At 47.1% G+C, this 27,526-nt stretch overlaps 1 long non-coding RNA gene across 2 annotated transcripts in view; it reads right to left on the bottom strand.

Moving 5' to 3' along the window:
• Positions 1 to 27,526, bottom strand: part of LOC138297415 (uncharacterized) — a 179,928-nt gene that overhangs the window by 73,270 nt on the left and 79,132 nt on the right. The window contains exon 1 of one of the 2 annotated variants that reach the window (XR_011204088.1): positions 14,588 to 14,681. The exons of the other annotated variant lie outside the window; for it this stretch is intronic. This is a non-coding gene — a long non-coding RNA (uncharacterized lncRNA). Of the gene's footprint in view, positions 1 to 14,587; positions 14,682 to 27,526 lie in introns of those variants that run through there. 2 annotated transcript variants of the gene reach the window in all.

Below are 27,526 nucleotides of genomic sequence, written 5' to 3'. Positions count from 1 at the left end.
ACAACGGGGGCAGACGCGCAAGAGGCGAGGTGCAGAAGAAAACAAAAACCACTTACAGGACGGCGGAATACACGGCACAACGGCTCAAGAGAGCCTCGAACACGCTAGCAGCAGCGTGGGTGGGGGTCAGAGGCAGGAGACAGCAGGTTGGTGCTGCGGACGCGGGGGGCGAGCTCTAGACCTAAAACAGGTCAGAGGTCGCTCACTCGCGACGCGCAGCGCCAGCCATTAAGAAGGGAGGGGGGAGGGAGGAGCAGCTGGGAGGCGGGAGGGAGCGGCGAATGGGGGCGCGAGGGGGGCGGGCCGCAGGGAGGCAGCGGCAGGGAGCGGAGAGCAAGGGGGAGCGCCCAAGGGGCGAAAAACAACTTAAACAAGGCACAAGAAAGTCGGGCACAAAATTGGAAAAACAGTCACAAAATACAGTATTGGCACAAACTACAATCGGGGCAGAGCAATCAGAGGGGCACAACGGGGGCAGACGCGCAAGAGGCGAGGCGCAGAAGAAAACAGAAACCACTTACAGGACGGCGGAATACACGGCACAACAGCTCAAGAGAGCCTCGAACACGCTAGCAGCAGCGTGGGCAGGGGTCAGAGGCAGGAGACAGCAGGTTGGTGCTGCGGACGCAGGGGGCGAGCTCTAGACCTAAAACAGGTCAGAGGTCGCTCACTCGCGACGCGCAGCGCCAGCCATTAAGAAGGGAGGGAGGAGCAGCTGGGAGGCGGGAGGGAGCGGCGAATGGGGGCGCGAGGGGGGCGGGGCCGCAGGGAGGCAGCGGCAGGGAGCGGAGAGCAAGGGGGAGCGCCCAAGGGGCGAAAAACAACTTAAACAAGGCACAAGAAAGTCGGGCACAAAATCGGAAAAACAGTCACAAAATACAGTATTGGCACAAACTACAATCGGGGCAGAGCAATCAGAGGGGCACAACGGGGGCAGACGCGCAAGAGGCGAGGCGCAGAAGAAAACAGAAACCACTTACAGGACGGCGGAATACACGGCACAACGGCTCAAGAGAGCCTCGAACACGCTAGCAGCAGCGTGGGCGGGGGTCAGAGGCAGGAGACCGCAGGTTGGTGCTGCGGACGCGGGGGCGAGCTCTAGACCTAAAACAGGTCAGAGGTAGCTCACTCGTGACGCGCAGCGCCAGCCATTCAGAAGGGAGGGGGGAGGGAGGAGCAGCTGGGAGGCGGGAGGGAGCGGCGAATGGGGGCGCGAGGGGGGCGGGGCTGCAGGGAGGCAGCGGCAGGGAGCGGAGAGCAAGGGGCGAAAAACAACTTAAACAAGGCACAAGAAAGTCGGGCACAAAATCGGAAAAACAGTCACAAAATACAGTATTGGCACAAACTACAATCGGGGCAGAGCAATCAGAGGGGCACAACGGGGGCAGACGCGCAAGAGGCGAGGCGCAGAAGAAAACAGAAACCACTTACAGGACGGCGGAATACACGGCACAACGGCTCAAGAGAGCCTCGAACACGCTAGCAGCAGCGTGGGCGGGGGTCAGAGGCAGGAGACAGCAGGTTGGTGCTGCGGACGCGGGGGGCGAGCTCTAGACCTAAAACAGGTCAGAGGTCGCTCACTCGCGACGCGCAGCGCCAGCCATTAAGAAGGGAGGGGGGAGGGAGGAGCAGCTGGGAGGCGGGAGGGAGCGGCGAATGGGGGCGCGAGGGGGGCGGGCCGCAGGGAGGCAGCGGCAGGGAGCGGAGAGCAAGGGGGAGCGCCCAAGGGGCGAAAAACAACTTAAAACAAGGCACAAGAAAGTCGGGCACAAAATCGGAAAAACAGTCACAAAATACAGTATTGGCACAAACTACAATCGGGGCAGAGCAATCAGAGGGGCACAACGGGGGCAGACGCGCAAGAGGCGAGGCGCAGAAGAAAACAGAAACCACTTACAGGACGGCGGAATACACGGCACAACGGCTCAAGAGAGCATCGAACACGCTAGCAGCAGCGTGGGCGGGGGTCAGAGGCAGGAGACAGCAGGTTGGTGCTGCGGACGCGGGGGGCGAGCTCTAGACCTAAAACAGGTCAGAGGTCGCTACTTTCCATAGCTGTAGTGTAAAACATTAAGTAAATGCTACAAATTGAGGAATTAAATATATCCCTGGCCCTCTGTTCATTGTTCCTGTGTGTTTTAAATTGGCCTTGGCCACAATAGCTGGAACAGAGCTGATGCATTTGCCATCTGTGTTACATTATAGCCATGCACTTCTCATAAGTTAATGGGTTATCATGGGATACCTGAAGTTGGTGAACGCATGGTCACAATGTATCACTTGCATGATGTGCAAGAGACCCCTGACCAATTCCATCATACTTTTAAAGTCCCCAAATACTTTGCAAATTTACGTTTGGTGCACCCCTTCTGATCTAGTGCAGCATATGTACAATAGCTAACTTCCCAGTATGAAGTCTATCACAGACATGGGTGTATGCTAAGATCAGAAGTCCAGCATTCCTGTGACTGCTGCCAATTCCAAGGTACATACAAATTGTAACCTACATCATCATGATTGATACAGTCGGACATTTGCTAAACCATGTTTCAATAATGGGACAGTGTCAGTTTGCTGCTCCCAACTTGGCTAATGTAAGATGATGAACGTGGCTAACTGTGAATTCCAATACCCAATATGGGTATACAGGGCAATGAGTGACACATTTCATGTGCAATGACTACACCTGTGCCCATGCCTTCTGTCATGGATGACCAAAATATACACTGTCAGCATATATTTCTTTGTTGTATTAACTTCTATAAATTGCCAATCCATGTTTGGCGTCAGTTTGTCATCAAGTAACGTACAGGATCCCTGCCATTATGGTGTCATATGGAGCATATGTGGCTCAGGGTACACTGTAAATGTGGCATATATAACCTACACACAACACAGGCCCACATGTAAGGGACCGTAGAAAGCATAATAAATCATGAGCTTAACTCAACCCACATGAGCATCACACAGTAAATGATTGTCCCTTGATGCACAAGCCATGAATGACTGGTATTGCACTGCACCAGGAATGTGGCTTTGCACGTCTCTCATAACAACAAATGATGAAATGGAGTACACTCTATAAATGAGTCTGCAACCAATTGAGGAATCATGTTTGTCACCACACGATAGTTAGGGCCACTGCATGTGTGCATATGTGTGTGTATCACTCACTGGAGTGACAGGGTCTATACATGTTTGCAGTGGTATGTATGTTGGAGTATCATGTCTGGGGGGCTGGACTTTTAGATATAATGTCACACACAGTAATTGTACTTTAAAGTGTTGTACAGTGCACAGACATTAAGCACATTTCACCCTTCCAAGCTTTACAGGTGGACCTGCTCCTTACACAATTGGAGAAGTGGCTCGATTTGCGGACCCAGACATATCCAGTAGGTGTTGATATTTCAGTTCTGTGTTGTGTTTGCAGATGTTGTGTGATTGACTCCTGTGTGTTGGACACATAGCAAGGTATGATGTGCTGGCACATCATCTGATATGTGACTTGACTGGAGTTTGACTTATTTTTCCATATTTGAGTTGGACAATCAGTGGCGTAGAATCATATTTTGGGATTGTAGTGCAGCCCTGTAGGCATGGCCGTGTGAATAGGGTAACATTTGTTGTTACATTTCTTGTAAAAAACAATTTGGAGAGGGCCATTTTCATGATTTAGGAGGTCATTACGACCTCAGCGGTCTTGTAAAAAGACCGCCGAGGTCGCGGGAGACAGAATACCGCCATTGCCGTTGGTATTCCTGGCTCCCTATTATGACATTTCCGCTGGGCCAGCGGACGGTAACAGTTTTACCGTCCGCTGGCCCAGCAGAAATGTCACATCAACATTGCTGCCGGCTCGTAATAGAGCCGGCGGCAATGCTGATGTGCAGCGGGTGCAGTAGCACCCGTCGTGCATTTCACTGCCCAAAATTCGGGCAGTGAAATGCGCGACGGGGCTATGCCTGGGGGCCCCTGCACTGCCCATGCCAGGTGCATGGACAGTGCAGGGGCCCCCAGGGGCACCCCAAGTCCCCTTACCGCCAGCCTTTCAATGGCGGTGTTTACCGCCACGGACAGGCTGGCGGTCGGGGACTCATAATCCCCAGGGCAGCGGTGCTTGCACCGCTGCCCTGGGGATTATGACCGCCAGGCAGAATCCTGGCGGGAAATTGGAGGGGCCAGCGGTATGGCCGTGGCAATTCCGCCACGGTCATAATTGCTGGCGGAACACCGCCGGCCGCCAGGGTCGTAATGACCCCCTTAGTCAGCAAGTCATTTTTGTTCATAAATCTGTTTTTTGCATTTTACTTTGTCATGACAACTAAACACAAATTACTTATATACGGAGAAATAATATTATGTAATTACAATGCCCTTAAATTGCCAATCAGAGTGAAACAAACAAGAAAAGGATTCAGGCTACTTGACAAACCGCTACTTAGTCTCTAGATGCTCCATTAGTCTATGTATAGACTGTGGGCCATATTTATACTTTTCGACGCACAACTGCAGGCTAACGCCATTCTAAAGCGCCATGCGGGCGCCGTATTTATTCGATGACGTTAGCCGGCGGAGCTGCCTGGTGTGCGTAAAAAAAAATGACTTACACCAGGCAGCGCCAGCGTAGGGGAATATGGAGCTTGGGCGTCAAAAAATGGGGCAACATTTTCGCCTCAACCCGATTTGCGCCGTTTTTATTTACTCCCAACCCCCATTGAAATGACTCCTGTCTTAGCAAAGACAGGAGTCATGTCCCCTTGCCCAATGGCCATGCCCAGGGGACTTATGTCCCCTGGGCATGGTCATTGGGCATAGTGGCATGTAGGGGGGCACAAATCACGCCCCCATGCCACAAAAAAAAATACTTACCTGAACATACCTTAAGTTCCCTGGGATGGGTCCCTCCATCCTTGGGCGTCCTCCTGGGGTGGGCAAGGGTGGCAGGGGGTGTCCCTGGGGGCATGGGAGGGCACCTCTGGGCTCCTTCCGAGCCCACAGGTCCCTTAACGCCTGCCCTGACCAGGCGTTAAAAAATTACGCTAAAGCGGCTGGACGTCATTTTTTTTGACCCGCCCACTCCCGGGCGTCATTTTTGCCCGGGAGTGTAAATACGGCGCACATGCCTCGGAGTCATTTTTTAGAAGAGAACGCCTACCTTGCATATCATTAACGCAAAGTAGGTGTCCACGCTAAAAAATGACGCAAACTCCATGAACTTTGGCGCTAGACACGTCTAACGCCAGAGTATAAATATGGAGTTCGTTTTGCGTCGAATTTGCGTTAAAAAAAACGACGCAAATCCGGCGCAAACAGAGTATAAATATGGCCCTGAGTTCGATCAGAGAATTATTGTCAAGAGAGCCATGTTGATACAAATGAGAGTGCTTACACGTATGTCCTCAAATAGGGGGCATCAGTGATAAAGTATTGAACAAAGGTGTTACATAACAAGACAGATCGTTGTACTATGTTATCTCCATTCACACTGCAGCATGAATGTGGTTGGCTGGCAGACTAATGTTGTAAACAGCTAACAAACAAACAATACAAACAATAACAAATGCTGGGTACTACACATATGTGCAATAAACTGCCTTGTGAGCACTTCCTGAACGGGTTGGGCACTAATCTACCTCAATCCAGCATTTTGGCGGAGGGGGAGAGTCTATCATCAATTCCTGTCTACCTCACCCCGCCAAACTCCCGTGTCACATCATATCCCACCAATGAGCACACAAAGCGTCCCGGCCCAGCACACTTCACACCAAGTGAACACTCATCCATGCTAGACCAAACTCTTCGCCTCCGGAGACCCACTCATGCTCCGCAGTCGTGACATTAACTCCTCCCAACTAGCTGATAATGGAAACTGATGCAGCCCCAACACCTCTTCCCTCAGCGCTGCTCCCTCGGCCATGGCCCACACCTCAAAGGAGCATCTCCAAGCCTGCATCGGTGGGGGGTCCGATGATTTCCACCTACGGATCACCAACCTCTTTGCTGTAATTAGCCCCAGATCCGTGAAACGCACCGCAGCCCTATGCTCCTTTCCTCTGGGAAACAATCCCAGCATGCACACCTCCCAAGTGAAAGGAACCCGACGAGCCGTGCACTCCGACAGACAAGTAACCACTGCCTTCCAGTAGGAGCACAAAGAAGGGCAAGACCACAACATGTGGAGCAAATCCGCACCCACCGCACAACAGTGGGGACAAGCTGCATCCTGGCGAAAATAAATAATCGAAGTCACCACTCTCGTGAGGTTGCCATCAATCAGGTCCCCCTCACGATGGTAAACACGGATACCCAGGTATCGGATCATACATGGCTGCCACAAAACAGGAGTCCCAGCCAATATGAGTCCCAGATCTCGGAGCTCAGGGTCAAAGGGGAAAAGACTTGATCTGGACCAGTGGAATCTGCGTGATGTCTCAAAAGAACAGGCGGAGGTCGTCAGCATACAACAATACTATGTGCACACTGTCCCCTAGGGTAATACCCCAGTCGGTCCCCTCACCGCGCAGAGTCGCCGCCAGGGGCTCTATGGCAAGAGAAAATAGCAATAGCGAGAGAGGGCAGCCCTGTCTCGTGCCTCTGCACACATTGATCGGATCTGATGCCTCCTAGTTTTACCCGAACCTGCGGCCGAGTATATAACAGCTTAACCAGCCGGACAAAAGAGGGTTGTATGCCAAACTGCTGCAACACCCTGAACAGGTAAGGCCACTCCAGGGAGTCGAAAGCCTTCTCCAAATCCAGGACGAGACAGCCCGCTCTAGGCCAGTCCCGCCTTGCATACTGCATGACGCGAAACAGCCGTCTAATATTGTGCAAGGTGTCTCTAGCCGGCACAAACCCGTTCTGCACCCTCGGGGCAAGACGCACTGCCAACACCTTAGCCAGAATTTTGTAGTCGGTGATCAGCATCACCAGGGGCTGGTACGATCCCATCTCCGCTGGGTCCCTCCCGGGCTTAGGAAGAGACACCAATAGTGCCTCCCTCTGAGAGGCTGACAAGCAACCCCTCTGCACAGCTTCTTCGTACATCTGGAGCAACCGGGGCGCCAGCTGGGGCACAAAAGCCTTATGGAAGTCAACCGGTAAACCATCCAGGACTGAGGTTTTACAGGACGCCAGCTCACCAATACTGGACTTTATTTCCTCAAGGTCAAGAGGCACCTCAAGTGCCTCCATTTGCTCCTCCTCCAAACATGGAAGCTCTACATCAGCTAGGAAGTCGTTACAGAGACTCTCCGCAGGAGGCGTACCCGAAGCATACAGTGCCCCATAGAGCCTCGTGAACTCAGCATGTATTTCCCGGGGCGTATGCACCATCCCCCCCGCCCGTGAACGAATCTCCACAATTGGTCCCCTGTCGCAGTCACGTTGAATCAGCCAAGCCAGCAGCTTGCCCGCTTTATCGGCAGAGGCATGTGTTCTCACAGAGTGCGCGGCATAATTCAAACAGCGCAAGCGCTCAAGTAACGACCGGTGTTCAGTACGAGCCGCAGACAACTTCCGGGCTTCCGTCAAACTACCAGCCGCCTCGCCCACTGGACGCAACATAGTACGCTCCACTCGGGTCAGGTTGCGTTCAACGGATGATTTAGTCAGCAAGTCATACCCTGAATCACACAGAGTAGGGATGCCAAAGTATTACCCACATACTTTAGCCTCCCTGTTCACTAATGAACTTGTTAGACTGTATGTTTGACTTCCTAGCAGCATCTAGCTCCACATGTTGTGCTACATTAATGTGGCACTTGAGTACAATGTCATAGGTGTGCATGCAGCTTATGCCCAGATGGGTGCTTGCATCTATGTGCTTGTTGTAGGACAGGTATTGGTGGTATCAAATGATGTTGACAATTGTCCGCAATTAGGAACAGAAATGTGGATGGGATTGTCCAAAGTTTGTGTCAATCCTAGCTGGACACCCTCCTTACCTGTGGTGGAGTGACTAAACCCATGGACAGCTGTCCAAAGCTTCCTGGCTGTCCTTGATGTTTGAAAGTATGTGTTGCGTGTCCATTCAACTCTGAGGCACAGGCTTAGGGTTATGAAATATGTGTACCTAGGTGTGAGGATCCAAGTGTAGTACACAGACATGTAATTCTGAAATTAATTTGTTCCAACCTAGGATACCCACTCTTGATTAGTAACTGCATACAATCCTGGCAATTCCATTTACAAATTACAGATCTTGTGGCCCTTGATTGTCATCCAGAAGATAGTCATTAGTTGGCCTGTCACGTGTGGAGGACTCGCAGCATTTGTTGTGTGACTAATGTCAGAACAATGATTCTTGGAGCATTTAAGTATGTACACATCTTTTTGAGCATTGCTGTGCTGTTAGATAGGACATGTGTAGGCTGCGTTGGCATGTACTTCCTCAGGGAGAATCTGCGATCTGTGCTGTGATTTGGCCCGTTTCAGCTAAATTTGATGTATTTTTTTATTACCATCAGTAACTGTATCACACAATGATGTAACTAATGTTTGGCTTCATCTTTTTTTAACAGCAGCCAATATGGATGCCAACCAGAATTCCAGAGGAGGGCGATGCATTACCGCCACATTCTGGATGTTGAGTCTGGGTTCCCCCACATGGCACGGCGTTATCGCCATGAGAGAGCCACAGGGGTGTGGAGGGCATTTGCCCAGGGGGGCCCATCTGCGTCCACAACAGCAGCCACCACCAGCACCACCACTACGACCCAAGTGGCAGTACGGATGACAGCCACCACTGCAGGTCCATCAACATCCTCAGCTCCTGGACCACTGACAGCAGCCCCTGCACCTCTCCCTCCAAACATGGCACCGGAAACTGCACAGCCCTCCACAACTGGCACACAGACCACCCCTGCTGCAGTCGTTGACAATGTGGAATTTCGTTCAATGCAACGGATATTGCGCAGACTGGACAGGCTGCAGCAGGAGGTGTCCCAGATCAACAGGAGAGTGCGTAGGATAAAGAAGACCCTGCGGAGGGCAAACTTGTGACTTGGAGACCCTCAGCCATGATTCCCCATCCTCCCTCCTCTTTCCTGGTTCTTATATTTAGTGGGTTTAGGGGGCTTAGTGTTAGGTTAGAATGGGCTGTTTAGTTAGTATTAGTGGGTTAGGGGGTGGAGGGTATGATATTTTTACATGTGTTTATTTTTGTGGGTGGGTGGGTGGTTGGGGGATGATGGGGTTTTTCTGTATTAAAAAAAAGGAAAAAAAATTAAGAAAAAAATCCAAAAAAATAAATATTTGTTTAGGATAAGATAGTATGTGTTTAGGTTAGTATATGTTGTCCTCCATGTGCCCCGTCATATAAGGGGAAGGTTGATGTTTAGAGTGTTTAGTTAAATGTGATAAGTAAGTTTAGCTTAGGGTAGTTAGGCCAGTTGTGGGTAATGTATAGTTAAGATAGGTTAGGTTAGTTAAGGTGTTTCCTCTAGTTTTATTATCCTTTTTACAGTTAAATAAATACGACAGTACTCCTTTACTGTATGTGTCATACACCTGGGGATCAGAGCCTTGGCATGGGTGAACAGTGTCAATTTAGTATTTGCATTTGTGTTCCATCCTGCATCCAAATCCCAATTGAGCTGTCATATTGGCAGCTACACCAAAGCTACTTCGCTAGGAATCTGCCATCCATTGCAGCCACCACTCAAGGTTACTATGGTTCCCAATGTGTAGTTAAGTTTGGATATATGTTTTCAATCTGTCATACTTTGAGACCACATTTGGTATCGAAGACACTGTGGTACATCTACCTGCAGCCTGATTTCATGCGAACCCGGATAAGGTGAGTGATGGTATAATCTCATGTAGTATAGTATACATAACTCACACCTATCATTTCTTACATTGTACTGCCAAGTTACTTATTTGTCTCTACACTTATACACATCCATTCCTGCTGTATGGTGTGTGTGTGATGACATTTTAGAGTCAAATGTCACATACCTAAAGATTGTCTGGAAGAAAATTATTAAGACATTGATTTTCTGCTTAGACATCCCTTGAAGCAGATTTATTCTGTCCAGCACAGCATTATACTGTAATTTTTCTATTTACTTCAGATTTAACCCTCATGGAAGGTAGATGATGGTACAATCCAGACCCCAGTGCATAGTTATCAGCCCACAATCTTTCAAGGCAGTTGTATTGACACTCTATGGGCACTGATATGAGACAAACTTCACTAAACTCCCTTACAGTTGATGTGTCACATAACACAGAGACAAAGTGGTTGTGTAAGTGCTATTTATTTTAAAGTGCTGTAGTGCTATTTTGCTATATTTACATATTCCAGGATTGTGAGTCCATTAGTGTGACGCCTTCTTTTGTGATACTACACAAGTGCAAAAGGACATGTCATTGGACATGCTGGGGTGAAGTGTCACACTGCAGAGGGACATGAATTGCCAATGAGGTAGTGAGAGACAATCACAGAGCATAGTGTCAAGGTAAACAGTGGGCTGGAGAACAGTGCTTGTGAGCAGCTGTTGCAAGACTGGCATGTTACAAAGCACAGGTTATAGGTGTCCACGTGGCAGGGACTAGTGCTACCGGGTAATCTTACGGGTGAAGGGGATCTGTTCCACGTCTTCATCTTCTGATGTGTGTGTGTTGTCTCCTCTGCCCTTGGTGGTGGTGGGTTTGAAGGGGCAACACACACTTCAGTGTTTGAAGACGTGGAGTCAGAATTCTCGGTAGCTGCCAACTGTGGGGCTATTAAGGGCAGTACTGCAGCAAGGAGGAGCTGCTGGTTCTTGAGTATTGCAGCTACAACACTGTAGTAGGCAGCCAGGTCGGCCCTGAGGGGGGGCAATATTGCATTTGTGCACGCGTTGAAAGTTTTGGTGTTGGAGGTGTTGTGTCAACTCCCTTACTGCTGTGCTGATTTCCTTCACACTTTGTTGAAGTTCTTGCAAGATAGATGTTCGCCTTCGCATTGCTGCTGCCTGTTCTGCTGATGACATCATGCACGAACGCACCCCCTCCAGGCTGGCTGCCATATTTTCCATTCCCACCCGCACCTCCTTGGCCAGCTCCCACTGTACTCCAACTACAGTCCTCTCAAAGCTGGTGCCAGTGTCGTCAGAGTACTCAGCTGGGTTGGAGCTGGCAGGTCATACAATTGGGGTGGTGGGTGGTTCCTCAGTGATGGCTGCTACTTCTGTGCTCCTCCTTGTGACTGAAGGTGGGGTCTGGAGGGTTCTGAGGACATCTTGGAAGGTCTGCTGGCTGATGTTTGTCAGCTTGTCATCCATGTCATCAGGGAGGTCCAGGACAGGAGAGCCATCGTCCTCTGCAATGAGATATTGTACAATTACTGTGTCTGTGTTGTGGCATTTGTAACGTGACGTGCCTGACTTCCTGTTAGTTGCACATTGTGATCTTGGTTCCTGTACATTGTTCTTGTCATTAAGATTAGCATTCTCCCAGGCCTATGCCCCACCTGCATGTCAGATGTAGTGTGGGCAGTTCGGGGAAATGTCTGCGTCACATCCTCTAGGTGTAGGTTCTATCCAAATTTTATGTTGCCACCTTATTGTAAAACTCAACCCTCCGTCTACTTCCATTCTCATGTTGTGGCCTTGCACTGGCTGTGGGTGTTCTGATGGCACTTGCACCACACTTGACAATCTGGAACTGACCCAGTCTCTGATATTTCACATCCAGCTATATGTTGCTGAGACCTAGTATATACTGTGTATAGCATTGGCATGGCACAATACAGATGTCAGCATTGGTAGTGTGTAATGTTGATGTTGGGGAATGTGTGCTACATAGGGTTGCACTGATGGTCCTGGCAGTGTTCCATTTCCTCTTCTGACTGTGCGTGTGTGTTTAACTAGCCGGAAACATATGTCCTCACCCCCAATGCTGTTGTCTGAGCAGTATGACAGTTGGGATGTTGCATGGTGTCATTGCAGCTATTGTGACTCAGGCACAGGGTGTACCCTGACATGTGCAGCATGGGTATGACATTACTGCTGTGTACCTCATAATGTTTATGACAATGGCTGATGTTTGTAGCGACTATGGACATTAGCATTTGACAGGATTATCACATTTGTATTGATTACAGGATATTGATACCGTTATCATCCTGAACCCTCTAATTTGGAAGTGTTTGTTCCATGGGCACGTGACTGCCATTAGCTACTGGACCTGCACACACAGCAGAGGTGGTAGTGGCAACTGTTGTCAATGTTAAATTCCACTTGCGGATATGGCCTGAGACTGTTAATTGAGCCCTAGTTCATGTAGCGAGAATACCAGCTGTCGTGTGACAGCATGCCAGTTTTACGTTGTACCCTACCCTTCTGGACTGGCTTTGCCCTGCCAACATCCTTGGCATGGAAGAGTACCCCCATGCAAAGGTTGTTGGTGTAGTGTTGTACTGTGCCCCAGGTTTGCCCTGCACAGCCCATGCCCCTGTGCCGTGCCCCTTTGACCTTTCCACTCCCTGATTATCATAACTTACATGCATTGTGTAGGAGGTCTGCCCCCCTGCTTCCAGTTAACAATTAGGCATTTTAGTTCCCCATGCCACTTACCCTGCATCTGTGTTGTCTCCTGGTAGTCTGCGCTGTCCTGTCCTTGAATCTCTGTGACGATCTCCTCAGGGTTGACGGCTGCCACCATCTCCTCCATGTGGTCCAGGGCCTCATGTGGTGCGGACTCTCACCTCCAGTCTTGTGTGCTGCCTTCCTGTTCCTTGCCATCTTTTCCTTGGCCCTGCGCTTGCAGTCATGCCAGCGTTTCTTGCACTTGATGACTGTTCTCCGTACTTCTGCCACACTGTTTATCTTGTCAATATTGCCTCTATCCTACTAATTGGCAATTTAGCGGTGACAAAAAGTTGGTGCTGGTGTTCCCTCACCTCTTTCACCAGTATTTCCTGCTACTCTGCACTGAACCAACACTTCCTTTTCTTCTTCTCCCTCTCCTGGGTCTTGTGTGGGTCGTCCTGGCCGGATGTCATCTTCCTGGGGTCTCTCAAAGCTTCTGGGATCCATTTTGGCTCTCTTTTGCACATTTTGCTGTGTTTGCGACGCTTTTTGACGCAACTGAAGCAAAAAAAAGGTGCATATCCAGTTTGCGACGTCGTAAACCGGATAAAAGTCATTTTCGCCACGTTAACGCTGTTTTTCTTTATGACGTTGCGCATTGGTTTGAGTAAAATAAAATGACTCAAACCAGTGGTTTGCGCAACGGAGCGTCAAAGTATAAATTTGACGCCCAAGCGGCACAAAGAAATGGCATTAGCCGGCGTTAAAAGTTTTGACGCAAAACTGCGTTGGTGCAGTTTTGCGTCAGAATGTATAAATATGGGCCTATGAATGACATCTAAATGTCTGCCTAGGGATGTAGTATTACACGTCCTCTCTAGATGTCCCTACAAAGCTCTGTAGGCACACCTATTATCCACCAGTGGTACTGCATCAACTATGTACAACTGAGCATTTGGGCCCAGATTTACACTCTGTTTGCGCCGAATCTGGGTCTTTTTTTTCTACGCAAATTCAGAGCAAACCTAACTTCATAAAAATGTTGGAGTTAGAGTCATTTTTTGATTGCGGGAAACTACCTTGCGTCAATGAGATGAAAGGTAGGTGTTTCTGAGCAAAAAATTACGATAAGGCCTTAGTGCCATATTTATCCCCCTGTGATAAAATCACGCAGGAAGGGGGCTTTAAATAATGGCGCTAAGCTTGCTTAGTGCCATTATTCAACACCTGGGTCAGGGCAGTCGTTAGGGGACCTGTGCGCCTATTTCCATGGTCAGAGACTATTGAATGGGCCCACAGGTGTCCTTCTCTTGCCACAGGGACACCCCACCCACACAGGGTAATTCAGGTAAGCACAGGTAAGTATTTTAATTTTCTTTTAAAGTGCCATAGGGGGGCCTAACTTGGACCCCCTACATGGCACTGTGCCCAATGACCATACTTAAGGGACATATGTCCCCTTTTCCTCCTACGCCTCACCCACCCTGCTAGTGTCTTTTGTTACGACGATAGCCAGTCCTTACTGCCAGCTGCTGTCATTCCATAAATATGACACCCCGTCAGCATCTTGAAATGGCGCTAGCCGGCGATAAACTTTTTCCCGCAAAACTGCGTTAGCGCAGTTTTGCATGAAAAAGTATAAATCTGGGCCTAGGCCCAGATTTATATATTTTGCGCCGCATTTGTGTCATCTTTTGACGCAAAAGCAGCACAAACACAAAATATAACTGTATTTTGTCGGTTTGCGCCGCTTTTGCATAAAAAACAAAATGACGCAAATGCAGCACAAAAAAAACATAAATATGGACCTTAGATCGTTCTGGGAGTTTCTTCTGTTTTTTTTTTTTTTACTAGGCTGTTCCCCGTTTCGTAATGGCTTGACACAATCTCTGTCGTCGTAGTCTGGGGAAAGAGTTGTTCATGTTGTGTCATGTAGCCTGTGCCTATATCTAACACACCCCTGCCAGCATTTCTGCTGCTCCCAAAACACGCACAGACTGCTGAGGGCTCATGACTGCGCGCCTTAGCATAACACTCTCACTGATAGTAGCATGGTTTGCCTATACCTTTTCTTGATTGCTCTCAGGCGGAGTCTTGCAAGTCTTCCCCGGCTGATAAGGCAGACCGTAGTCTTGTAAGATATAACAGCCTGAAATACCGGCCAACGAGTGACTAGCAAACACTTTCGGGAATTGGAAAAGTTGTCGTTCCGGTGTGTGGTCGGCGTTTTCCCGAGAGGCATCAGCGTTTGTTTTTCTGCCTTTGGCGGGACACTCCTTCCAAGGCAAAACCAAAAGCTCTGTGGCCAAAAGGCTGCAGTACCACGCGTGGTTACTAGATGTCCCTGGGGAGTTCCGCAGGGACCTCTAGTAACGGATTGTGGAACTGCACTCTTGAGCCTGCTACATTAAAATGATCATACTGTTGTTGCCATTACCTTCTTAGTTTACAGAATTTCGTGTGCATAGCGTTTACTAAGAGAACTGGAGGAGCATGGCCGTTGGATGAAGTCTAGTGTGCTCTCGTGGCTTGGCAAGGTTGCTAGGGGGTCTTTCTTTTTTGTAACTTATTTTTATAGATTTTTTTTAAAGGTATGAGTAACAATACATCCCCAATACTGAAATAAAAACGTTAAGCAGTGCAGTAAGGTCAAATTAATAGCGCAGGATCAGCGTAAAAACAATGCTGAGTCTAAAAAGCCCTAGATCATAAACCCTGCAAATGTGATAGCAGGGTATAGTACTATGCTTTGAATAGTACTATAATTTATCATTCATTTATATAACTGTGTTTCAATCTATACAAGGTCAGAATCAGATAATGAAACTGCTAAAAGCAGAGACATCCCTCTGCTATAAACATCCAATTTGGGAAAAACCTTCAAAAATTAAAGTGCATAAAAAAGGACAGAGGAGCATATTTATAAGAAAGTGGAGTATCATAGACGATGTGCCACTTTCCTGGCGTCTTCCCCTACCGGCACCTAACGACACCATGGTTGAGCCATATTTACAATATGGAGCACCATGGTTGTTGGAAGCACAATAGCGTTAACATTTTTGACGCTATTGTGGTGCTTTGCTACACTAGCGTCAAAACTTTTGACACTAATGCAGCAAAGCATAGGGAGGCCTACTGTATATAATGGGTGCGTCATTTTTACAGCTGCTCTGAGCAGGTGTTAAAAATGACACAAAAAATGGCGTAGTGAGATGTAAATTTTATGACAAGACCGGAGGCTCCTATTATGCGTTTCTCTTCTTGCTTTTAATAATACAGCAGTCAAGAAAAAACTACAAATCCCATGTGGCTAACACAGAGAGCCAATGGGATTAAAAACGTAGTACAGAACATGTTAACCAATAGCAGTTCCCCCCATGCTATTGTGATGTCACTTGACTGCAAGCAGCCCTCTTTTCTTGCTGCTGCAGTCAAGATAAGTCACCTTTTTCTTTCCTCATGTCGTTTATTAATGACAGTTAGTTTCGTTATATATATTCGTATGTTATTTCATATTATGTAGTCGGCATGTTGCCACATTCCATTCCTTAAGCGCTTACAAGCGCTCGCATTCTTTTTTTCTTGTCCTTGGTAGCAACGTTCCAGCAGGGGTTTCCCTCGCGTTCAGGAATAACCATCACTCGGTTTCCTGACGCGAGGAGAGGAAACCCTGCAGACGCGCTCCCTCACCTCAAAACACTTGTTCTTCCACGAGCGTTCCTCCTGCTTTGACGGCACCACTTTCCCTTGACCCCGCCCTCGGGTAGGAGGGCTCTTCCTTCCTTTCACTGTGTTTTTCTCCAGTTAACCCTCGGTTCCCCAGCAGAAATAGAAATTCTGTTAGGATTAATTCCTTTTTAATTCTGAGTCGTTTTCTAAGTAAATTTTTCCCTCTTCTTTATTAATTTTAAAATTAACATGGAAACTAATACCTCTTCTGCGGAACAGAGTGTTCCCAGTGAGATTGAGGACATAAGAAACGAACTCCGCAATTTTATTAAGAACTCTGTTCAACAGGCAATGGCGTCATCAATGCAGAAATTATCAAAGAATTTGGGGCCGTATTTATACTCCGTTTGCGCCGAATTTGCGTCGTTTTTTTCGACGCAAATTCGACGCTAAACTAACGCCAACTAACGCCATATTTATACTATGGCGTTAGAGGCGTCTAGCGCCAAAGTTCCCGGAATGTGCGTCATTTTTTAGCGTGAACCCCTTCCTTGCGTTAATGATATGCAAGGGAGGCGTTCCCGTCTAAAAAATGACTCCCAGGCCTTTACGTGGTATTTATACTCCCGGGCAAAAGAGACGCCCGGGAGTGGGCGTGGCTAAAAACGGCGCATTTGCGCCGCTTTTTAACGCCTGGGTCAGGCATGGCGTTAAGGGACAAGTGGGCTCAAAATGAGCCCAGAGTGCCCTCCCCTGCCCCCAGGGACCCCCCCTGCCACCCTTGGCCACCCCAGGAGGACACCCAAGGCTGGAGGGACCCACCCCAGGGACATTCAGGTAAGTTCAGGTAAGTATTTTTTTTTTTTTTTGGCATAGGGGGGCCTGATTTGTGCCCCCCTACATGCCACTATGCCCAATGACCATGCCCAGGGGACAGAAGTCCCCTGGGCATGGCCATTGGGCAAGGGGGCATGACTCCTATCTTTACAATGATAGGAGTCATGTTGATGGGGGATGGGCGTCGTTAAAAAATGGCGCAAGTCGGGTTAAGACGATTTTTTTGCCTCAACCTGACTTGCCCCATTTTAAGACGCCCTAACGTCATTTTTGCCCAACGCCGGCGCTGCCTGGTGTACGTGGTTTTTTTCCACGCACACCAGGCAGCGCCGGTCTGCTTGCGCCGGCTAACGCCATTCCATAAATACGGCGCCCGCATGGCGCTTCAGAATGGCGTTAGACGGCGCAAATTTTTTTGACGCTAAACTGCGTTAGCGCAGTTTAGCGTCAAAAAGTATAAATATGGGCCTTGGAGTCAAATTTTTCTAATCTTTTATCCAAATCTTCGGCCCAGTCTGCGGGGGAATGCAGTCAGCGCCTGCCTGCCAACCCTATGGTTCTGGCACAAACTGAGAGTGAGTTTACCTCACATATGACAGAGGACGCGGTTCCTCATAAGGCTCCTGCCAAGGAGTATAACAATATGGTTTCTAAACCCTCTTTGAAACGTAAAGCCAAACAACGTAACATTCCTCTTCCCACTCCCTATACCTCTACCCCAAATTTGGATGATGATATCCCGGATGCGGATTCGGATATCTATGTCTCTGACAAGGACGACACTGATTCCTTTTCACCTCCTCCTCCTAAGAAACCCAAGAGTCCTTCTGTTTCCCCCCCTCTTTTTGATGCAGAAGGTTTTCCCATGTTTGACCCCTCCAACATACTTCGCCTCAATTCCACTGAATGGCTCCCAGCTGACCATGTGGGTCGTTACGTGGCTCAGAAATTATTTTCACCCCTAGATAAGCAGACCAGAGCCAAGCTCAAGTCCGAATGTCCACGCCCCGTGCTCCCACACAAGGCTACTTCCACTCCCACCATTGATGAACAGATGCTAACCTTTTTCACTAAACAGGGCAAGGACCCTCGTAAAGGAGTAGATAAGGCATGGTCGTCCTGTCAGGACAAGCTGTTGGACGTCATAGGTCCACTTACAAGAATTTTTGACATGATTGAATTGGCCAGGCTGGATGGCAGCTTTCTAGATCCAGAAGAACTATCTTTATGGGTTCAACGTTGTTTCTGTCTTCTGGGGAATGCCAACTCTTCTCATACATGAGACGAAAAGGCCTCCTGATCAAACTGGACCCTAAACTGATTAATTTGGCAACGGTCCAACCCCAAATTCACACGGAAGGACAGCTTTTCAGGGATTCGTTCATTAAAAACCTCAGCAAGTACGTTGCCACATTCACCTCATTGGACAAAGCACAACAGTCCATGCGGAAAATGTTCAATCAATGGGTTTTTGCCAGGGCCGGTAGAGGCAGGGGGCGCTTTACCGGCCGAGGTTCCGTCAATCAAGGCTCCAAAGGATACTACGGTTCCTATCAGCATGAATTTAGACCGCAGTTCTATCCCCAGCGCGGCAGAGTCTATCGTTCCAGATCCTTCAGACACACTAAGGCCTCCAACCCTACAGGTAAGCCCTCAGCTTGGTTCTTTTCCAACTGGGGGTCGCATCTTCCATTTTCTTTCAAATTGGTTAACAATTACCGCGGATGTATGGGTTCTAAATACTGTGCAAGGTTACATAATAGACCTTTATTCCACCCCAGTACAAACATTTTACACTCCTCCTCCCCAATTCTCCACAGAAATGACCCAGTTAATATCTCTAGAGGTAGATTCCCTCTTACAAAAGCAAGCAATTTCAGTCACTCATCCCCACCCTTTAGGTTTTACCAGCCCAATCTTTCTAGTTCAGAAGAAGAACAAAAAGATGCGTCCAGTCATCAATTTAAATAACTTAAATCGATTTGTGGTATACAGACATTTCAAAATGGAAACAATTCTTCACCTCAGGGATATACTTCTTCAAAACGACTGGATGGTCAGACTGGATCTGCAGGATGCCTATTTAGTGGTTCCTATACATCCAGACTCCAGGAAATTCCTTCAGTTCCAATGGTTCGACCAAACTTATCACTTTACCTCTCTGCCCTTTGGTCTATCATCTGCCCCTTGGTGCTTCACCAAGCTACTGAAGCCCGTGGTGGCTTTCCTAAGGTCCCAGGGCGTAAGGCTCATAATTTATTTAGACAATATCCTAATTTTAAGTCAATCTCCTCAAATTCTTCTACTCCACTTACAAACAGCCTCTTCTCTTCTAGAGAATCTAGGCTTCATAATCAACAGAGACAACTCTCTCCTAATACCATCCCAAACCATAGAATTCTTAGGATTTCAAATCAATTCCATCTCAGCTACCCTACTTCTACCTACGACAAAAATAAGATCCATAAAGTCAGAAATCCTGCAAATCCTTCGCAGCTCTCTCATCTCTCTCAGGACATTAGCTCGAATAGTAGGCCTGCTATCCTCTTCTATCCAGGCAATATTTCCAGGTCCCCTTCCTTACCGCTCCCTTCAAAGACTAAAGATTCAACACTTGAGGAAAGGACTATCATATTCCGACCTCATTCCCTTAGACGTAGAGTCCCGCACAGAGCTTCAATGGTGGATAGACCATTTGGACGCTTGGAACGGGAAAAGTATATTTCCATCAGCCCCAGATCTTGTCTTAGAATCCAATGCAAGTCGTCTGGGCTGGGGGGCCCAATGTGGTCCCATATCAACTGGAGGTACATGGTCTTCCGAGGAGTCCAAATTGCATATCAATTGTTTAGAGATGCTTGCCGGCTCCTTTTCAATCAGAAGCCTGGCAAAGCACAAAGTTCATTGCGCAATACTTCTCAGGATGGACAACATCTCTGCAGTCAGGTACATAAATCATCTTGGAGGCACAAAATCCAAACCTCTGGCGGATTTGGCCAAGAGTTTTGGGGAATTTTGCCTTTCAAACCATCTTTCGGTTCATGCAGAGTATCTTCCAGGAGCTCTCAATTCAGTCGCAGATTGGCATTCTCTTCATCTCCGAGACTCCAGCGATTGGAGAATTGATCCTTCAGTTTTCCACAAGATTCATTCCTTATGGGGTCCGTTTTCCATAGACCTGTTCGCATCTCGACTGAACACACAACTTCCCCAATTTTACAGTTGCCGTCCAGATCCCTTAGCCTTGGCATCAGATGCTTTCTTACAAAATTGGTCTCTCTCCCTCAATTACGCCTTTCCCCCCTTTATCATGATCAACAGGGTCTTAGCACACGCCAGACGACAGAATGCCTCCCTTATTCTCATCGTCCCGTTTTGGCAATCCCAAGTATGGTTCCCTACCCTATTAGAACTCTCAGTGGACTTTCCCTTGTTAATTCCGCCCTTCCCAGACTTGCTGTTGGACCCTTTTCAGCGTCCCCATCCCCTCATTGTAGACAATATCCTCACTCTGTCCGCCTGGAAGATCTCAGGAATCCCCAATCTTGCCCTGTCATTTCGTCAGAAGCTTCCCAATACATCTCAAATTCCTGGGCCCCTGGTACCAAGAAAGCCTACAAAGCAGCCTGGTCTTTATGGGACGGCTGGTGTTTGGGAAGGCAGGTTGATCCGTTTTCAGCAGTTGTAATTTTTGTAGTTAATTTTTTAGCCGCAGAAGCCAGTAAAGGTAAGGCTTTCCGTACTATCAACCTTTATAGGTCGGCTATTTCTTCTAATCATATCCAGGTCAATGGGAAACCCATAGGCAAACATCCGCTGGTATGCAGATTATTAAAGGGAGTAAAATTTTCTAAACCACCTCTACCAAAATATAATCAATTATGGGATGTTAACGTTGTCTTAAAGTTTTTGATTTCAGTGCCGGACAATCTGGTGTTATCACTAAAAATGTTATCTGCTAAGTTAACAATGTTATTATGTCTAGTTTCTATCAAACGTTTATCAGATGTAAAGGCACTGGACGTCTCCAACCGTCAGTTTACCCCTTCGGGGGTACTATTTCGGTTGTTCGATGTACCAAAACCAATTTATCGTCAGTTTTTTATCCTTATTTCCCGCAACAACCAAAATTATGTGTGGGCCAATGTCTTAAAGTTTATGAACAAAAGACTGCAGATTTGAGAACATCCTCCTCCCAACTTCTTATTTCATTTAGGAAACCTTACCACCCGGTTTCATCTGCCACCTTAGCTCGTTGGGTGAAATGGATTATGTCCTTAGCTGGTATTGATATTTCCAGATTTGGAGCTCATTCTGCCAGAGGGGCAATGGCCTCCAAGGCTTTCTGGGCGGGCTCCCGTTTAGAGGATATTCTAAAATCTGCAGACTGGTCTAATGACCATACCTTTAGAGTCTTTTATTGCAAACCTGTTGATAATGTTTCACTGAATATAATTAATATGCTTTAAACTCGCATAATAGGAGCCTCCGGTCTGGTCATAAAATGTAGATTTTCCTAGTTTATGACGGAAAGTCTTAATTTTATTAAAGACACAGAGGCGAGTATTATCCCACCACTGGTATAAACGCTGTTTTTTCTCCCTCCCTTTCTTCCAGCGCCAGTTTCAGCCAATCAATCAGCGTCCTAGTAGGATTTCCTCACATTATGGGAACCCTTCGTTCATTGCAAGTTCAGGATCGTTTCCTCCTGATTTGATGGAATACTCCTTCATTTGTAGAATTTTGGACTTTTCTTCTGATGTGTTTGCTTTCCTAATGGCGTTGTTTATTCTTTGTTCTCTATTCCCACTTGTATTCAACAATTGACTTTATTTGCAAAAAAAGAGGGCTGCTTGCAGTCAAGTGACGTCACAATAGCATGGGGGAACTGCTATTGGTTAACATGTTCTGTACTACGTTTTTAATCCCATTGGCTCTCTGTGTTAGCCACATGGGATTTTTATTTTTTTCTTGACTGCTGTATTATTAAAGGCAAGAAGAGAAACGCATAATACTCGCCTCCGTGTCTTTAATAAAAATTAAGACTTTCCGTCATAAACTAGGAAAATCTACATTTCAATGTGCCATTTTTTTGGGTCTCCAGGCGCTGAACACCCCCCACCCCCTTGCACACATTATGCCTGGTGCAGGCGTAATGTGGCACAAGGGGTTGCAAAGTGGCACAATGCTTGCATTTAGAAATGCCTACGGAATGCCAGATTAGCGTAAAAAAAAATACGCTAATGTGGTGCAAGGAGGGGCAAGGGGCTTGTAAATATGCCCAAGAATGCTCATAATAAAATGGTTGTCAGGACTTGAGTACCTTCTCATTTTGTTTCAGTTAAATAAGGGATTCCTGAAGACCATCCCATCCCAGCTAGTAGCGGAGGAAATTGCAATGATAACATAACAGCACCAAAAATCTACATAATCAGGCTGTGATTCAAAAAAGTGCATCAGAATTATTAAAATACATGCAATTGCTGGTGCTTTTTGATTAGGTATTCAACAAATCACATTATTTGTTCAATTTTGGTTATCCATAGATAGTTGGTACTGCAAATACAGTGACAGCATAGAGTGCGATGATTTTGTAGCAGCATAATTCCCATTTGTGCAGCCATGAAATTACTAATGTGCTTAGATATATATTAACTAAATCATGTGACTCATTTACTGTAGATAAAATAAGAGATTCATGGGTAGTCATCCCGTTTCGCTCTATGGTAAAATAGAGTGCATTGGTGACATAACAGCATAATAACCATACAGAATAAAGCTACCTCAAGATAAAGTGCATCGATAACACTAGAGTGCATACAATTACTGAAACCTATCATTTAGATGCTCATAAAATCACATATTTCATTTGATTCTGCTTATCCATGGATCACCAAAGCTACACAGTATTCAATCATAGATACAATATCTGTAGCACCTTACATGTAAAGTTAAAACATACACATTACAGCCTGATAATGTAGATCTAAGCAGCAACGGATAATGTCCTATGGATTAATAAAGTGCACAAGTCCAGTGATGATAAGATATTTTATCAGTACTAGGTTAACTATCATTCCCTGCATAATGAGAAAAGAATACGGGCAATATCCCACAAGATGACAAAGAGACATGCCCATACCTCTTAAGCTGTAAGAACAAAAGGGGACCTTCTTAGAGTATATAATGCCTTCATATTCCCAGGTCATAACCACCATGGATACAACCTAGCCCCTTCACCTCTCTCCTCCAGAACCACGGTTGATTGCATCAGCCCTGTTAGCAATTTCCATCCATTCATCTACAGGAGTCCAGATAAAAAATGTGATCTCCACTCTGTGAACGTATGGGGTGTCTGGACTAATCCATTGAGATGCTATGCACATTAGGGCCATTGCCAAAGGAATCAGACACATTCCTGCTTGAGAGAGGTCCTGATCCTCATTAATTCCTAAAAAAATTACTTGGGATGTAATATTAACACGACATTTGAGAATCAATCTGATAAAACCTCTAATTTCTTTAAAATAATTGACTAGCCGTGGACAGCAGCTAAACATATACATTAGGTCGGCTTCTTCGCCACCACATCTGTGGCACTTTGAATCCAGCCTCTTGTCCCCCTTGAATAGTTTATTGGGAATATGGTATAAATCAAAAGCTATCTTAAAGTGTTGACTTTTGAGGCCAGCATTCAAGAGTGTCTCATTACAGATCACAAGATAGCTCCCAAGTATTAGCCCTGTTACCCCCAATCTTGATTCCCACCTTATATTCTGGAATTCCTTACCCTCTGAAAGGGCTTCTATTAAAGCATCATAAATCCGCCCGATTCCGCTGCCTTGATCCACTATATCTAAAACCGGGCATTTATCAACAGATATTTGATTCTTGTTCTGTTTACTGAGATAATCCAGAAACTGAAGATACTTAGGCCCGTATTTATACTCCGTTTGCACCGAATTAGCGTCGTTTTTTTCGACGCAAATTCGGCGCAAAACTAACGCCATATTTATACTTTGATGTTAGACGCGTCTAGCGCCAAAGTATGGGCAAATAGCGTCATTTTTTTGCGTGAACGCCTTCCTTGCGTTAATGAGATGCAAGGAAGGCGTTCCCGTCTAAAAAAATGACGGCGACGCAAATGCGTCGTATTTATACTCCCGGGCAAAAATCACGCCCGGGAGTGGTCGGGTCAAAAAACCCAGCATTTGCGCCACTTTTTAACGCCTGGGTCAGGGTAGGCGTTAAGGGGCCTGTGGGCTCAAAATGAGCCCACAGGTGCCCTCCCATGCCCCCAGGGACCCCCCCTGCCACCCTTGCCCACCCCAGGAGGACACCCAAGGATGGAGGGACCCATCCCAGGGACATTCAGGTAAGTTCAGGTAAGCATAAATTTTCATTTTTTTAAAAAATTTTTGGTGGCATAGGGGGGCCTTATTTGTGACCCCCTACATGCCACTATGCCCAATGACCATGCCCAGGGGACATAAGTCCCCTGGGCATGGCCATTGGGCAAGGGGGCATGACTCCTGTCTTTACTAAGACAGGAGTCATTTAAATGGCGTCTGGGCGTCGAAAAAAATGGCGCAAATCGGGTTGAGGCGATTTTTTTGCCTCAACCTGACTTGCCCCATTTTAAGACGCCCTAACGCCATTTTCCCCCTACGCCGGCGCTGCCTGGTCTACGTGGTTTTTTTCCACGCACACCAGGCAGCGCCGGTCTGCTAGCGCCGGCTAACGCCATTCCATAAATACGGCGCCCGCATGGCGCTTCAGAATGGCGTTAGATGGCGCTAAATTTTTTGACGCTAAACTGCGTTAGCGCAGTTTAGCGTCAAAAAGTATAAATATGGGCCTTATAGAACATTTCCTTAGTCAACCCAAACTTATCCTGTAACTCCAAAAAGGAGCACTGTTCGCAATTCATATAGAGATCCCCCAACTTCCAGATCACACAGGCCGCATACCACTTACACATGCCATCTTGGAATATACCGGGCAAGACAGGGCCGTCCCACAGAGGGGTATAACAGTTCAGTTTGCTAATCTTGATCTTTCTTCTGATCTGACACCTTGAATGCCCCATCCACTGTTTCACACTTAGGGCCTGATTACAACTTTGGAGGACAGTGTTAATCCGTCCCGGATGTCCTGCCCACCGTATTACGAGTTCCATAGAATATAATGGACTCGTAATACGGTAGGTGGTATTTCCGTCACTTGGGACGGATTAACACCATCCTCCAAATTTGTAATCAGGCCCTTTGTCTTTTTATAATAGCTTCCCTATAATTCCTTAAAACCAGCTCTTGGCATCAGAGCCCAGTGTGAGTTGATAGAAGGTGACACAGCAGGATTAATGTTATAGGTATTGCCAGTAATCAAAACATCAAAGTGCTGTAGCATACAAGACAAACAATTAAGTACAAAACTAGGTACTGCCCGTCCCCCTCAACATTTAGGGAGGATTATACATTTTGACACTTTCCTTTGCTTCCTAAACTGCCACATAAAGCTGTAACATAACCTTTCCAGCTTGGTAAGCCAACTCCTATGAATCTCCAGTGGAATAGTTCTAAATAGATACAATACTTTTGGGAGAACAATAATTTTTAACATGTTGTATCCCCCCATCCGTGTCAGATGCAGGTTGTTAATTCTATATAGATGTTGCTTAGTTTTATTGAGTAGTGGGGCTAAGTAATTTCCACTATCTTCCCTAGACCACTCCAAAGTAGGTTGCCTCTTCTACCCAACATTGATCCCCAAAGCTGGAGCCTTCAGTACTTATCACTTGGGTCTTACCCTCAATAAGATGATATCCTGCAGTGGAGCTCTAGATTTCTCTTTGATAACCCCTAAAGCATTACGGAGGTAGGCTGTTATAACCACAATATAGTCGGCACATGCTAACACTTTATACTGTGTTTGGCTCACAGAGACTGATTGGATCCTGCTTTTGCTTTCCAATCAGGCGATAAACAGATCAATGTATAAGGTAAATAGCAGGGGCGAACAGGGACACCCCTGCCTTGTTCCTCTGGTAATGAATATCCTGCCCAACCACTTGCCCAGGATCTGCACTCTGGCCTTAAGGGCTTGATACAGAGCCCTGATGGATTTAGTAAAAAATCCCAGAGAGAGTCCGAAAGCTTGCTCTGCATCAAGCAGCACCTGTCCCATAGGTGATTTAGTTACCTCAGCTATGTCCAGAAGAATACTTACTCTGCAGACATGATTGACAGTACCCCGTCCCAGAATAAACCTGTGCTGGTGAGGAGAGACAAGATTGGCACTGACCTTCCCTAGTCTGCAGGCTAAGATTTTTGCATAGACTTTAGCGTCTGCATATATCAGGTAGATGGTTGTATATGACCCCGGATTTAGGAAGGATTTACCCTTTTTCATAAGTAGCACAATCTTGGTGTCTTCCCATGAGGGTGGTATCGCCCCTCTGTCTGGGCAGCAAGAAAAGTGAGCGACAAGGCCTCTAAGAGCTCAGGAAGAAATATCCAGTAAAATTCCAAAGGAATTTTATTTGGCCCAGCAGCCAATGCTATAGGTCCCAATGGAACAAAAAATGCAAGAATGGCTGTAGGAAAGTCAGTCTTTTTGGCATGATAACCCCCACTTTTTGCCTTTTTATCAGTGTGTTTACACTGTTTTCACTGGGATCCTGCTAATCAGGACCCCAATGACTGTGCTCTCTCCTCTAAATTTGGTTGCTTTGGTACCCTTTACACCCCACAATTGGCATACTGGTGTACCCCTGTAAGTCCCTAGTATATGGTACTTAGGTACCCAGGGCATTGGTACACCAGGGGTCCCCCACGGGCTGCAGCATGTATTGTCCTCCCCTGGGAGCTCATGTAAACTGTGTCTGCAGGCATACCATTGTAGTCTGTGTGAAAAAAGGTGCATGTACCCTTTCACTGATGGTCACTGCACCAGGTCACTGTAAGTCACCCTTATGGTAAGCCCTCCTAGCCAACAAGGCAGGGTACAAGTTCCTGTGTGTGAGGGCACCCCTACATGGGCAGAGGTGCCCCTAAAAACTCCAGTTCCAATGCACTGGACTTCATAAATGCAGGAAGCCATTTTACCCATATACTGGCCACAGATCACTATCTCTGTCCAGCTACATAATGGTAACTTCAAACCTAGGCATGTTTGGTGTCAAACATGTCAGAATCATATCCCAATACGAATGCCAGGATTGGAGGCATGATTTCATACACTCTGGGGGCTCCTTAGAGGACACCCCAGCATTGCTTCTACCAGTCTTTCAGGGTTTGCGGACAGCCAGCGCTGCTGCAGGCCCTCAGGTTTCTGCCCTTCCGCTGCTTGACCTCCTCAAGCAGGGAAGGCAGAACAAAGGGTTCCATGTGGGAGAGGACACCAACACCCTCTCCCTTGGAAATAGGTGTTACAATTCTTGGGAGGGGTAGCTTTCCCACGCCACCGGCTTGCTTTGAAGGGCACATTTGGTGCCTTTC

The sequence above is a fragment of the Pleurodeles waltl genome, chromosome 5, assembly GCF_031143425.1.
Source record: "Pleurodeles waltl isolate 20211129_DDA chromosome 5, aPleWal1.hap1.20221129, whole genome shotgun sequence".
In the NCBI taxonomy this organism is placed as follows: domain Eukaryota; kingdom Metazoa; phylum Chordata; class Amphibia; order Caudata; family Salamandridae; genus Pleurodeles; species Pleurodeles waltl.
This window is presented reverse-complemented; position numbering and strand designations above follow the sequence as displayed.